The sequence below is a fragment of the Electrophorus electricus genome, chromosome 2 (assembly GCF_041902795.1).
Source record: "Electrophorus electricus isolate QZ-2024a chromosome 2, ASM4190279v1, whole genome shotgun sequence".
In the NCBI taxonomy this organism is placed as follows: Eukaryota; Metazoa; Chordata; class Actinopteri; order Gymnotiformes; family Gymnotidae; genus Electrophorus; species Electrophorus electricus.
The window spans coordinates 5130302-5144649 of record NC_137498.1 but is presented as its reverse complement, the minus strand read 5'-3'; the positions used below and the strand labels follow the sequence as shown (position 1 = coordinate 5144649).

The 14348-nt window shown below is 39.5% G+C and overlaps 1 protein-coding gene and 5 non-coding genes across 6 annotated transcripts in view; all 6 read left to right on the top strand.

The window, feature by feature from the left end:
- Positions 1-14348, top strand: part of LOC145659971 (alpha-1-antitrypsin homolog) — a 268558-nt gene that overhangs the window by 75617 nt on the left and 178593 nt on the right. The gene's annotated exons all lie outside the window — the stretch shown is intronic.
- Positions 1297-1370, top strand: trnav-aac (transfer RNA valine (anticodon AAC)). The gene has a single exon. It is a non-coding gene; the product is annotated as a tRNA-Val (tRNA).
- On the top strand, positions 3571-3643 carry trnav-aac (transfer RNA valine (anticodon AAC)). The gene has a single exon. It is a non-coding gene; the product is annotated as a tRNA-Val (tRNA).
- On the top strand, positions 5844-5916 carry trnav-aac (transfer RNA valine (anticodon AAC)). Its single transcript has one exon. It is a non-coding gene; the product is annotated as a tRNA-Val (tRNA).
- trnav-cac (transfer RNA valine (anticodon CAC)) lies at positions 10385-10457 on the top strand. The gene has a single exon. It is a non-coding gene; the product is annotated as a tRNA-Val (tRNA).
- trnav-cac (transfer RNA valine (anticodon CAC)) lies at positions 12957-13029 on the top strand. The gene has a single exon. It is a non-coding gene; the product is annotated as a tRNA-Val (tRNA).

Sequence of the window (14348 nt, the reverse complement as noted above, 5' to 3'; positions counted from 1 at the left end):
GTTCTGAAAGTGCATTGATACCATACTGCATCAAGGAGTCTTTGCATGATTTCTGTAGTGAAGTGGTCATCACCTTTGCATTATACGTAAAAGCTCCTTGAATTGAAGCTGAGCAGAAACAGTAGTTGGTTCTTGGGTTTCTGACTCTTGTATTTGAAGTAGACATCAGGGAATCGAATGGCCTTCTTGCAGCAGAGTGAAAAGATTTTTTGAACTCCCTACTTACTCCGATTGAGTTCTCCAATTCCTGTACTCCAAAATCTGGCACTATAACTCATGTGAAATCCCCAACGTCTTCTTCTGCAACTTGGTTCCACATTGTGCAAAATTAAAATTTCAAGATCAGAAGATTACTATCATCTTAGTATGGACATAAAGAGTAGTTTCTCTGTTGGGGCTCTATTTGCAAACCGAGAAAGTCAATATATGCAGCAGGCTTGTCCTCCGGTGATGCAAGGACTGTGCTTTAGGAGCTGTGTTTAAGGCTGATTTCAATTGTCACAGGGATGATGTAAAACTCATTGTAGCATGATGGGTGTGCTAATCCATGTATTTCAAACAAAAGTAAACAAAACAGAAACACCACGAGTGCATCTGTATTTGATCTACTAAAAGAGATAAGTTAAGCTACTTAGCTAATTCTTAAAAGTAAATTCCTTCTAGTCTCCTGACAATTAAAATCCATGCAAAGCAATGTTTATGATGCAGAATCTGTGCACTAGGGATTGCTTTCCATGCCAATGAAACAGCTTCCAGTGATCAGGTAAAGTTCTTCATATTATTCCTAGAGAGTAACATTCTGTCTCTCAAAGGCAATGAAACAAGTAAACATTGGTTGCTGGGTTTGAATTTTGCATCCTAATGGGGTGAAGACAATTCAAGCCAGTTTCTTAAACATTACTACAGGAAGCATAAACTTTGGTGAGTGTGTTCTCATTTTGTTTCCCAACAGAGGTTATGCTAATTAGCTGAATTTCAAAAGTTAATTTCATCAATTCTATGGCAAAGAAAAAATGCTTGCAAGGCAATGTCAAGCATACAGAATTTGCGCAATAGGTTATGCTCTATATGCCAATGAGGGAACTACAGAGATAAAGTAAAACTCTTCATAATATGCCTAGTTAGCAACAGTCTGTTCCTCAAATGGTAAGAAACAAGAGAACTTTGGTGGGGTTGTGAGAATTTCCATCCTAATGATTGAGAAGTCAGACTCCTTAGCCAGATTTAAAGCTATGATTTTCAAGTGGCAAAAATGAGCAAAAGCTGGAGAGTGAGCCCAAAGAATCTTTTAACAGTGTTTTCTGTAGTGTAGTGGTCATCACATTCGCCTAACACGCGAAAGGTCCTCAGTTCGAAACTGGGCAGAAACATCCATCTTGATAGCACACTAGTGGGGCAATTGTTGTTTGTAAACAGTGTATGAAGTGGTTCTCTTTTTGCAGTTTGCCCTTTAGGTCCTGAGACTGAGACGCCAAGCTCCTTGTCTAATTGCAGCATCATTTTGTTATAAATCCTGTTAACAACCAGACCTTTTGGGGGTATAATTATTGATTGATATAGATGTTGAACACTCTTGATTTTTCTAGAGTAGTGGTCAATGCATTTGCTTTCCAGGTTACAGGTCCCAGCTTATATACTGTGCAGAAGCATTTCTCATCCATTTTTGCTGTTTGAAATAGTTGGAACAAAGGGAAGCATGGGCAGGCGAGGCTAAAGAACTGCACAGGGAAATCAACTTAAACTCACCATCATTGAACTGCAGCTGAGCTGCTTTTTAACTATATTCAAAATGTTAAAAGAAGGCAATACTGCTCATGACTTCAAAGTACAATTGAGTGGAGTGAGGTTCTGAGCACAACTATTGGGACTGCAAAGAAAGAGATCTTCGGGTTTTATGGCCTTAAGCAGTGAAGATCTCACATGGCCCTGCTGCATAAGTTTAGAAAGCCAGAACAGAACCTACCATTTTCCAGGACCAGCAGTTTGGACTGAAGTGTCGCTCGGACTAGAGGTTTTCCTGTCAGCTAACCAATATTTTTTCTGCAAGTTTGAATCAGATATTTCTGAAAAATTGGACTTGTGAACCATTTGAATTTTAGGTACATCTGCTCATTATTAGCATTTTAGGCCATCCAACATACCCACTAAATTTGCGTAAAATGGCAGCTATTTGTGAACTTGCAAATATGAAAGGTTTTGGCATAAATTATATTCATTCTTTTACTCAATAACTTGCACTCATTATCAGTTTTGGGTATGAGTTGGTGAAAAGATTGTTCTGAAAGTGCATTGATACCATACTGCATCAAGGAGTCTTTGCATGATTTCTGTAGTGAAGTGGTCATCACCTTTGCATTATACGTAAAAGCTCCTTGAATTGAAGCTGAGCAGAAACAGTAGTTGGTTCTTGGGTTTCTGACTCTTGTATTTGAAGTAGACATCAGGGAATCGAATGGCCTTCTTGCAGCAGAGTGAAAAGATTTTTTGAACTCCCTACTTACTCCGATTGAGTTCTCCAATTCCTGTACTCCAAAATCTGGCACTATAACTCATGTGAAATCCCCAACGTCTTCTTCTGCAACTTGGTTCCACATTGTGCAAAATTAAAATTTCAAGATCAGAAGATTACTATCATCTTAGTATGGACATAAAGAGTAGTTTCTCTGTTGGGGCTCTATTTGCAAACCGAGAAAGTCAATATATGCAGCAGGCTTGTCCTCCGCTGATGCAAGGACTGTGCTTTAGGAGCTGTGTTTAAGGCTGATTTCAATTGTCACAGGGATGATGTAAAACTCATTGTAGCATGATGGGTGTGCTAATCCATGTATTTCAAACAAAAGTAAACAAAACAGAAACACCACGAGTGCATCTGTATTTGATCTACTAACAGAGATAAGTTATGCTACTTAGCTAATTCTTAAAAGTAAATTCCTTCTAGTCTCCTGACAATTAAAATCCATGCAAAGCAATGTTTATGATGCAGAATCTGTGCACTAGGGATTGCTTTCCATGCCAATGAAACAGCTTCCAGTGATCAGGTAAAGTTCTTCATATTATTCCTAGAGAGTAACATTCTCTCTCAAAGGCAATGAAACAAGTAAACATTGGTTGCTGGGTTTGAATTTTGCGTACTAATGGGGTGAAGACAATTCAAGCCAGTTTCTTAAACATTACTACAGGAAGCATAAACTTTGGTGAGTGTGTTCTCATTTTGTTTCCCAACAGAGGTTATGCTAATTAGCTGAATTTCAAAAGTTAATTTCATCAATTCTATGGCAAAGAAAAAATCCTTGCAAGGCAATGTCAAGCATACAGAATTTGCGCAATAGGTTATGCTCTATATGCCAATGAGGGAACTACAGAGATAAAGTAAAACTCTTCATAATATGCCTAGTTAGCAACAGTCTGTTCCTCAAATGGTAAGAAACAAGAGAACTTTGGTGGGGTTGTGAGAATTTCCATCCTAATGATTGAGAAGTCAGACTCCTTAGCCAGATTTAAAGCTATGATTTTCAAGTGCCAAAAATGAGCAAAAGCTGGAGAGTGAGCCCAAAGAATCTTTTAACAGTGGTTTCTGTAGTGTAGTGGTCATTGCATTCGCCTAACACGCGAAAGGTCCTCAGTTCGAAACTGGGCAGAAACATCCATCTTGATAGCACACTAGTGGGGCAATTGTTGTTTGTAAACAGTGTATGAAGTGGTTCTCTTTTTGCAGTTTGCCCTTTAGGTCCTGAGACTGAGACGCCAAGCTCCTTGTCTAATCGCAGCATCATTTTGTTATAAATCCTGTTAACAACCAGACCTTTTGGGGGTATAATTATTGATTGATATAGATGTTGAACACTCTTGATTTTTCTAGAGTAGTGGTCAATGCATTTGCTTTCCAGGTTACAGGTCCCAGCTTATATACTGTGCAGAAGCATTTCTCATCCATTTTTGCTGTTTGAAATAGTTGGAACAAAGGGAAGCATGGGCAGGCGAGGCTAAAGAACTGCACAGGGAAATCAACTTAAACTCACCATCATTGAACTGCAGCTGAGCTGCTTTTTAACTATATTCAAAATGTTAAAAGAAGGCAATACTGCTCATGACTTCAAAGTACAATTGAGAGGAGTGAGGTTCTGAGCACAACTATTGGGACTGCAAAGAAAGAGATCTTCGGGTTTTATGGCCTTAAGCAGTGAAGATCTCACATGGCCCTGCTGCATAAGTTTAGAAAGCCAGAACAGAACCTACCATTTTCCAGGACCAGCAGTTTGGACAGAAGTGTCGCTCGGACTAGAGGGTTTCCTGTCAGCTAACCAATATTTTTTCTGCAAGTTTGAATCAGATATTTCTGAAAAATTGGACTTGTGAACCATTTGAATTTTAGGTACATCTGCTCATTATTAGCATTTTAGGCCATCCAACATACCCACTAAATTTGCGTAAAATGGCAGCTATTTGTGAACTTGCAAATATGAAAGGTTTTGGCATAAATTATATTCATTCTTTTACTCAATAACTTGCACTCATTATCAGTTTTGGGTATGAGTTGGTGAAAAGATTGTTCTGAAAGTGCATTGATACCATACTGCATCAAGCTGTCTTTGAATGATTTCTGTAGTGAAGTGGTCATCACCTTTGCATTATACGTAAAAGGTGCTTGAATTGAAGCTGAGTAGAAACAGTAGTTGGTTCTTGGGTTTCTGACTCTTGTATTTGAAGTAGACATCAGGGAATCGAATGGCCTTCTTGCAGCAGAGTGAAAAGATTTTTTGAACTCCCTACTTACTCCGATTGAGTTCTCCAATTCCTGTACTCCAAAATCTGGCACTATAACTCATGTGAAATCCCCAACGTCTTCTTCTGCAACTTGGTTCCACATTGTGCAAAATTAAAATTTCAAGATCAGAAGATTACTATCATCTTAGTATGGACATAAAGAGTAGTTTCTCTGTTGGGGCTCTATTTGCAAACCGAGAAAGTCAATATATGCAGCAGGCTTGTCCTCCGGTGATGCAAGGACTGTGCTTTAGGAGCTGTGTTTAAGGCTGATTTCAATTGTCACAGGGATGATGTAAAACTCATTGTAGCATGATGGGTGTGCTAATCCATGTATTTCAAACAAAAGTAAACAAAACAGAAACACCACGAGTGCATCTGTATTTGATCTACTAACAGAGATAAGTTATGCTACTTAGCTAATTCTTAAAAGTAAATTCCTTCTAGTCTCCTGACAATTAAAATCCATGCAAAGCAATGTTTATGATGCAGAATCTGTGCACTAGGGATTGCTTTCCATGCCAATGAAACAGCTTCCAGTGATCAGGTAAAGTTCTTCATATTATTCCTAGAGAGTAACATTCTCTCTCAAAGGCAATGAAACAAGTAAACATTGGTTGCTGGGTTTGAATTTTGCGTCCTAATGGGGTGAAGACAATTCAAGCCAGTTTCTTAAACATTACTACAGGAAGCATAAACTTTGGTGAGTGTGTTCTCATTTTGTTTCCCAACAGAGGTTATGCTAATTAGCTGAATTTCAAAAGTTAATTTCATCAATTCTATGGTAAAGAAAAAATCCTTGAAAGGCAATGTCAAGCATACAGAATTTGCGCAATAGGTTATGCTCTATATGCCAATGAGGGAACTACAGAGATAAAGTAAAACTCTTCATAATATGCCTAGTTAGCAACAGTCTGTTCCTCAAATGGTAAGAAACAAGAGAACTTTGGTGGGGTTGTGAGAATTTCCATCCTAATGATTGAGAAGTCAGACTCCTTAGCCAGATTTAAAGCTATGATTTTCAAGTGCCAAAAATGAGCAAAAGCTGGAGAGTGAGCCCAAAGAATCTTTTAACAGTGGTTTCTGTAGTGTAGTGGTCATCACATTCGCCTAACACGCGAAAGGTCCTCAGTTGGAAACTGGGCAGAAACATCCCTCTTGATAGCACACTAGTGGGGCAATTGTTGTTTGTAAACAGTGTATGAAGTGGTTCTCTTTTTGCAGTTTGCCCTTTAGGTCCTGAGACTGAGACGCCAAGCTCCTTGTCTAATTGCAGCATCATTTTGTCATAAATCCTGTTAACAACCAGACCTTTTGGGGGTATAATTATTGATTGATATAGATGTTGAACACTCTTGATTTTTCTAGAGTAGTGGTCAATGCATTTGCTTTCCAGGTCACATGTCCCAGCTTCCATACTGTGCAGAAGCATTTCTCTTTCATCCATTTTTGGTGTTTACTGTATAAAATGGTTGGAACAAAGGGAAGCATGGGCAGGCGAGGCTAAAGAACTGCACAGGGAAATCAACTTAAACTCAGCATCATGGAACTGCAGCTGAGCTGCTTTTTAACTGCACTCAAAATGGTAAAAGAAGGCAATACTGTTCATGACTTCAAGGTAGAATTGAGAGGAGTGAGGTTCTGAGGACAACTATTGGGACTGCAATGAAAGAGATCTTCGGTTTTTATGGCCTTAAGCAGTGAAGAGCTCACACGGCCCTGCTACATAGGTTTAGAAAGCAAGAACAGAACCTACAATTTTCCAGGACCACCAGTTTGGACTGATGTGTAGGTCGGACTAGAGGGTTCCCTTTCATCTAAACAGCATTTTTTTTCTGACAGTTTGAATCAGATATTTCTGAAAATTACAATTGTGAACCATTTGAATTTTAGGTACGTCTGCTCATGAAACGCATTTTAGGCCATCCAACATACCCACGAAATTTGCATAAAATGGCAGCTATTTGTGAACTTCCAAATATGAAAGGTTTTGGCATAAATGATGTTCATTCTTTCTCCTAAATAATTTGCACACATTTTCAGTTTTGGGGATGAGCTGGTGAAAAAATTGATCTGAAATTGCAGTGATACCATACTGCATCAAGGCATTTTTGCATGGTGTCTGTAGTGAATTGGTCATCACGTTTGCATTATGTGTGAAAGGACCTTGAATTGAAGCTGAGCAGAAACATTAGCTGGTTCTTTGGTTTCTGTGTCTTCTATTTGACGTAGACACCAGGGAATCGAATGGCCTTCTTGCAGCAGAGGGAAATGATTTTCTGAACTCCATAGTTACTTCAATTGAGTTCTCCAAGTCCTGTACTCCAAACTCCGGCACTATAACGCATGTGAAATCCCTAACCTCTTCGTCTGCAACTTGGTTCTACATTGTGCAAAATGGAAATTTCAAGATCAGAAGATTACTAGCATCTTAGTATGGACATAAAGAGTAGCTTCTCTGTTGGAAAAAAATATCCCATCACTGTCTCCATTTGCAAACCGAGAAAGTCAATATATGCAGCAGGCTTGTCCTCCGGTGATGCAAGGACTGTGCTTTAGGAGCTGTGTTTAAGGCTGATTTCAATTGTCACAGGGATGATGTAAAACTCATTGTAGCATGATGGGTGTGCTAATCCATGTATTTCAAACAAAATTAAACAAAACAGAAACTCCACGAGTGCATCTGTATTTGATCTCCTAACAGAGATAAGTTATGCTACTTAGCTAATTCTTAAAAGTAACATCCTTATAGTCTCCTGACAATTAAAATCTATGCAAAGCAATGTTAATGATGCAGAATTTGTGCACTAGGGATTGCTTTCCATGCCGATGAATAAGCCTACAGTGATCCGGTAAAGCTCTTCATATTATTCCTAGGGAGTAACATTCTGTCTCTCAAAGGCAATGAAACAAGAAAACATTGCTTGGTGGGATTGAATTTTGCCTCCTAACGGGGAGAAGACAATTCAAGCCAGTTTTTAAACTATGCCTTGCAGGCACCAAAAAGGAGGAAATGCTGGGCTGATCCTGAACGGCTAGTGCAGTAGGGTTTCTGTAGTGTAGTGGTTATCACGTTAGCCTCACACGCGAAAGGTCCCTGGCTCGATACCAGGCAGAAACACAACTCTTGGTAGATTTGTAACTGCTGTCCTTTTAATTGAATGGAGAGTCGTTCTTCACAGAGAAAAGTCAGGCTCCTTAATTAATAGCCAAGCTGATTAATTAAAACTCTTAGCATAATGGGTATTCTAATTCAAGTCTTTCAAGCATAAACTTTAGTGAGTGTGTTCTCATTTTGTTTCCTAACAGAGGTTATGCTAATTAGCTGAAATTTAAAAGTTACTTTCATCAAGTCTATGGCAAAGAACAAATCCTTGCAAGGCAATATCAAGCATACACAATTTGTGCAATAGGTTATGCTCTAAATGCCAATGAGAGAACTACAGAGATAAAGTAAAACTCTTCATATTATGCCTAGTTAGCAACAGTCTGTTTCTTGAAGTTTAGGAAACAAGAGAACTTTGGTGGGGTTGTCTGAATTTTCATCCTAATGCTTGAGAAGTCATACTGCTTAGCCAGATTTAAAGCTATGATTTTCAAGCCCCAAAAATGAGCAAAAGCTGGAGAGGCAAAGAAGCATTTTAAAGTGGTTTCTGTAGTGTAGTGCTCAGCATGTTCGCCTGACACGAGAAAGGTCCTCTGTTCCATACCTGGCAGAAACATCCCTCTTGATAGCACAGTAGTTGGGCACGTGCTTTTTGTAAGCAGTGTATCAAGTGGGAGACTCTTTGTGCGGTTTGCCCTTTAGGTCCTCAGACTGAGGCACCAAGCTCCTTGTCTAATCGCAACATCATTTTGTCATAAATCCTATTGACTAAAAGACCTTTTTGGGGGATCATTATTGATTGATATAGATCTTGAACTCTCTTGATTTGTCTAGAGTAGTGGTCATTGCATTTGCTTTCCAGGTCACATGTCCCAGCTTCAATACTGTGCAGAAGCATTTCTCTTTCATCCATTTTTGGTGTTTACTGTATAAAATGGTTGGAACAAAGGGAAGCATGGGCAGGCGAGGCTAAAGAACTGCACAGGGAAATCAACTTAAACTCAGCATCATGGAACTGCAGCTGAGCTGCTTTTTAACTGCACTCAAAATGGTAAAAGAAGGCAATACTGTTCATGACTTCAAGGTAGAATTGAGAGGAGTGAGGTTCTGAGGACAACTATTGGGACTGCAATGAAAGAGATCTTCGGTTTTTATGGCCTTAAGCAGTGAAGAGCTCACACGGCCCTGCTACATAGGTTTAGAAAGCAAGAACAGAACCTACAATTTTCCAGGACCACCAGTTTGGACTGATGTGTAGGTCGGACTAGAGGGTTCCCTTTCAGCTAAACAGCATTTTTTTTCTGACAGTTTGAATCAGATATTTCTGAAAATTACAATTGTGAACCATTTGAATTTTAGGTACGTCTGCTCATGAAACGCATTTTAGGCCATCCAACATACCCACGAAATTTGCATAAAATGGCAGCTATTTGTGAACTTCCAAATATGAAAGGTTTTGGCATAAATGATGTTCATTCTTTCTCCTAAATAATTTGCACACATTTTCAGTTTTGGGGATGAGCTGGTGAAAAAATTGATCTGAAATTGCAGTGATACCATACTGCATCAAGGCATTTTTGCATGGTGTCTGTAGTGAATTGGTCATCACGTTTGCATTATGTGTGAAAGGACCTTGAATTGAAGCTGAGCAGAAACATTAGCTGGTTCTTTGGTTTCTGTGTCTTCTATTTGACGTAGACACCAGGGAATCGAATGGCCTTCTTGCAGCAGAGGGAAATGATTTTCTGAACTCCATAGTTACTTCAATTGAGTTCTCCAAGTCCTGTACTCCAAACTCCGGCACTATAACGCATGTGAAATCCCTAACCTCTTCGTCTGCAACTTGGTTCTACATTGTGCAAAATGGAAATTTCAAGATCAGAAGATTACTAGCATCTTAGTATGGACATAAAGAGTAGCTTCTCTGTTGGAAAAAAATATCCCATCACTGTCTCCATTTGCAAACCGAGAAAGTCAATATATGCAGCAGGCTTGTCCTCCGGTGATGCAAGGACTGTGCTTTAGGAGCTGTGTTTAAGGCTGATTTCAATTGTCACAGGGATGATGTAAAACTCATTGTAGCATGATGGGTGTGCTAATCCATGTATTTCAAACAAAATTAAACAAAACAGAAACTCCACGAGTGCATCTGTATTTGATCTCCTAACAGAGATAAGTTATGCTACTTAGCTAATTCTTAAAAGTAACATCCTTATAGTCTCCTGACAATTAAAATCTATGCAAAGCAATGTTAATGATGCAGAATTTGTGCACTAGGGTTTGCTTTCCATGCCGATGAATAAGCCTACAGTGATCCGGTAAAGCTCTTCATATTATTCCTAGGGAGTAACATTCTGTCTCTCAAAGGCAATGAAACAAGAAAACATTGCTTGGTGGGATTGAATTTTGCCTCCTAACGGGGAGAAGACAATTCAAGCCAGTTTTTAAACTATGCCTTGCAGGCACCAAAAAGGAGGAAATGCTGGGCTGATCCTGAACGGCTAGTGCAGTAGGGTTTCTGTAGTGTAGTGGTTATCACGTTCGCCTCACACGCAAAAGGTCCCTGGCTCGATACCAGGCAGAAACACAACTCTTGGTAGATTTGTAACTGCTGTCCTTTTAATTGAATGGAGAGTCGTTCTTCACAGAGAAAAGTCAGGCTCCTTAATTAATAGCCAAGCTGATTAATTAAAACTCTTAGCATAATGGGTATTCTAATTCAAGTCTTTCAAGCATAAACTTTAGTGAGTGTGTTCTCATTTTGTTTCCTAACAGAGGTTATGCTAATTAGCTGAAATTTAAAAGTTACTTTCATCAAGTCTATGGCAAAGAACAAATCCTTGCAAGGCAATATCAAGCATACACAATTTGTGCAATAGGTTATGCTCTAAATGCCAATGAGAGAACTACAGAGATAAAGTAAAACTCTTCATATTATGCCTAGTTAGCAACAGTCTGTTTCTCGAAGGGTAGGAAACAAGAGAACTTTGGTGGGGTTGTCTGAATTTTCATCCTAATGCTTGAGAAGTCATACTGCTTAGCTAGATTTAAAGCTATGATTTTCAAGCCCCAAAAATGAGCAAAAGCTGGAGAGGCAAAGAAGCATTTTAAAGTGGTTTCTGTAGTGTAGTGCTCAGCATGTTCGCCTGACACGAGAAAGGTCCTCTGTTCCATACCTGGCAGAAACATCCCTCTTGATAGCACAGTAGTTGGGCACGTGCTTTTTGTAAGCAGTGTATCAAGTGGGAGACTCTTTGTGCGGTTTGCCCTTTAGGTCCTCAGACTGAGGCACCAAGCTCCTTGTCTAATCGCAACATCATTTTGTCATAAATCCTGTTGACTAAAAGACCTTTTAGGGGGATCATTATTGATTGATATAGATCTTGAACTCTCTTGATTTGTCTAGAGTAGTGGTCATTGCATTTGCTTTCCAGGTCACATGTCCCAGCTTCCATACTGTGCAGAAGCATTTCTCTTTCATCCATTTTTGGTGTTTACTGTATAAAATGGTTGGAACAAAGGGAAGCATGGGCAGGCGAGGCTAAAGAACTGCACAGGGAAATCAACTTAAACTCAGCATCATGGAACTGCAGCTGAGCTGCTTTTTAACTGCACTCAAAATGGTAAAAGAAGGCAATACTGTTCATGACTTCAAGGTAGAATTGAGAGGAGTGAGGTTCTGAGGACAACTATTGGGACTGCAATGAAAGAGATCTTCGGTTTTTATGGCCTTAAGCAGTGAAGAGCTCACACGGCCCTGCTACATAGGTTTAGAAAGCAAGAACAGAACCTACAATTTTCCAGGACCACCAGTTTGGACTGATGTGTAGGTCGGACTAGAGGGTTCCCTTTCAGCTAAACAGCATTTTTTTTCTGACAGTTTGAATCAGATATTTCTGAAAATTACAATTGTGAACCATTTGAATTTTAGGTACGTCTGCTCATGAAACGCATTTTAGGCCATCCAACATACCCACGAAATTTGCATAAAATGGCAGCTATTTGTGAACTTCCAAATATGAAAGGTTTTGGCATAAATGATGTTCATTCTTTCTCCTAAATAATTTGCACACATTTTCAGTTTTGGGGATGAGCTGGCGAAAAAATTGATCTGAAATTGCAGTGATACCATACTGCATCAAGGCATTTTTGCATGGTGTCTGTAGTGAATTGGTCATCACGTTTGCATTATGTGTGAAAGGACCTTGAATTGAAGCTGAGCAGAAACATTAGCTGGTTCTTTGGTTTCTGTGTCTTCTATTTGAAGTAGACACCAGGGAATCGAATGGCCTTCTTGCAGCAGAGGGAAATGATTTTCTGAACTCCCTAGTTACTTCAATTGAGTTCTCCAAGTCCTGTACTCCAAACTCCGGCACTATAACGCATGTGAAATCCCTAACCTCTTCGTCTGCAACTTGGTTCTACATTGTGCAAAATGGAAATTTCAAGATCAGAAGATTACTAGTATCTTAGTATGGACATAAAGAGTAGCTTCTCTGTTGGAAAAAAATATCCCATCACTGTCTCCATTTGCAAACCGAGAAAGTCAATATTTGCAGCAGGCTTGTCCTCCGGTGATGCAAGGACTGTGCTTTAGGAGCTGTGTATAAGGCTGATTTCAATTGTCACAGGGATGATGTAAAACTCATTTTAGCATGATGGGTGTGCTAATCCATGTATTTCAAACAAAATTAAACAAAACAGAAACTCCACGAGTGCATCTGTATTTGATCTCCTAACAGAGATAAGTTATGCTACTTAGCTAATTCTTAAAAGTAACATCCTTATAGTCTCCTGACAATTAAAATCTATGCAAAGCAATGTTAATGATGCAGAATTTGTGCACTAGGGACTGCTTTCCATGCCGATGAATAAGCCTACAGTGATCCGGTAAAGCTCTTCATATTATTCCTAGGGAGTAACATTCTGTCTCTCAAAGGCAATGAAACAAGAAAACATTGCTTGGTGGGATTGAATTTTGCGTCCTAACGGGGAGAAGACAATTCAAGCCAGTTTTTAAACTATGCCTTGCAGGCACCAAAAAGGAGGAAATGCTGGGCTGATCCTGAACGGCCACTGCTGTAGGGTTTCTGTAGTGTAGTGGTTATCACGTTTGCCTCACACGCGAAAGGTCCCTGGCTCGATACCAGGCAGAAACATAACTCTTGGTAGATGTGTAACTGCTGTCCTTTTAATTGAATGGAGAGTCGTTCTTCACAGAGAAAAGTCAGGCTCCTTAATTAATAGCCAAGCTGATTAATTAAAACTCTTAGCATAATGGGTATTCTAATTCAAGTCTTTCAAGCATAAACTTTAGTGAGTGTGTTCTCATTTTGTTTCCTAACAGAGGTTATGCTAATTAGCTGACATTTAAAAGTTACTTTCATCAAGTCTATGGCAAAGAATAAATCCTTGCAAGGCAATATCAAGCATACACAATTTGTGCAATAGGTTATGCTCTAAATGCCAATGAGAGAACTACAGAGATAAAGTAAAACTCTTCATATTATGCCTAGTTAGCAACAGTCTGTTTCTCGAAGGGTAGGAAACAAGAGAACTTTGGTGGGGTTGTCTGAATTTTCATCCTAATGCTTGAGAAGTCATACTGCTTAGCTAGATTTAAAGCTATGATTTTCAAGCCCCAAAAATGAGCAAAAGCTGGAGAGGCAAAGAAGCATTTTAAAGTGGTTTCTGTAGTGTAGTGCTCAGCATGTTCGCCTGACACGAGAAAGGTCCTCTGTTCCATACCTGGCAGAAACATCCCTCTTGATAGCACAGTAGTTGGGCACGTGCTTTTTGTAAGCAGTGTATCAAGTGGGAGACTCTTTGTGCGGTTTGCCCTTTAGGTCCTCAGACTGAGGCACCAAGCTCCTTGTCTAATCGCAACATCATTTTGTCATAAATCCTGTTGACTAAAAGACCTTTTAGGGGGATCATTATTGATTGATATAGATCTTGAACTCTCTTGATTTGTCTAGAGTAGTGGTCATTGCATTTGCTTTCCAGGTCACATGTCCCAGCTTCCATACTGTGCAGAAGCATTTCTCTTTCATCCATTTTTGGTGTTTACTGTATAAAATGGTTGGAACAAAGGGAAGCATGGGCAGGCGAGGCTAAAGAACTGCACAGGGAAATCAACTTAAACTCAGCATCATGGAACTGCAGCTGAGCTGCTTTTTAACTGCACTCAAAATGGTAAAAGAAGGCAATACTGTTCATGACTTCAAGGTAGAATTGAGAGGAGTGAGGTTCTGAGGACAACTATTGGGACTGCAATGAAAGAGATCTTCGGTTTTTATGGCCTTAAGCAGTGAAGAGCTCACACGGCCCTGCTACATAGGTTTAGAAAGCAAGAACAGAACCTACAATTTTCCAGGACCACCAGTTTGGACTGATGTGTAGGTCGGACTAGAGGGTTCCCTTTCAGCTAAACAGCATTTTTTTTCTGACAGTTTGAATCAGATATTTCTGAAAATTA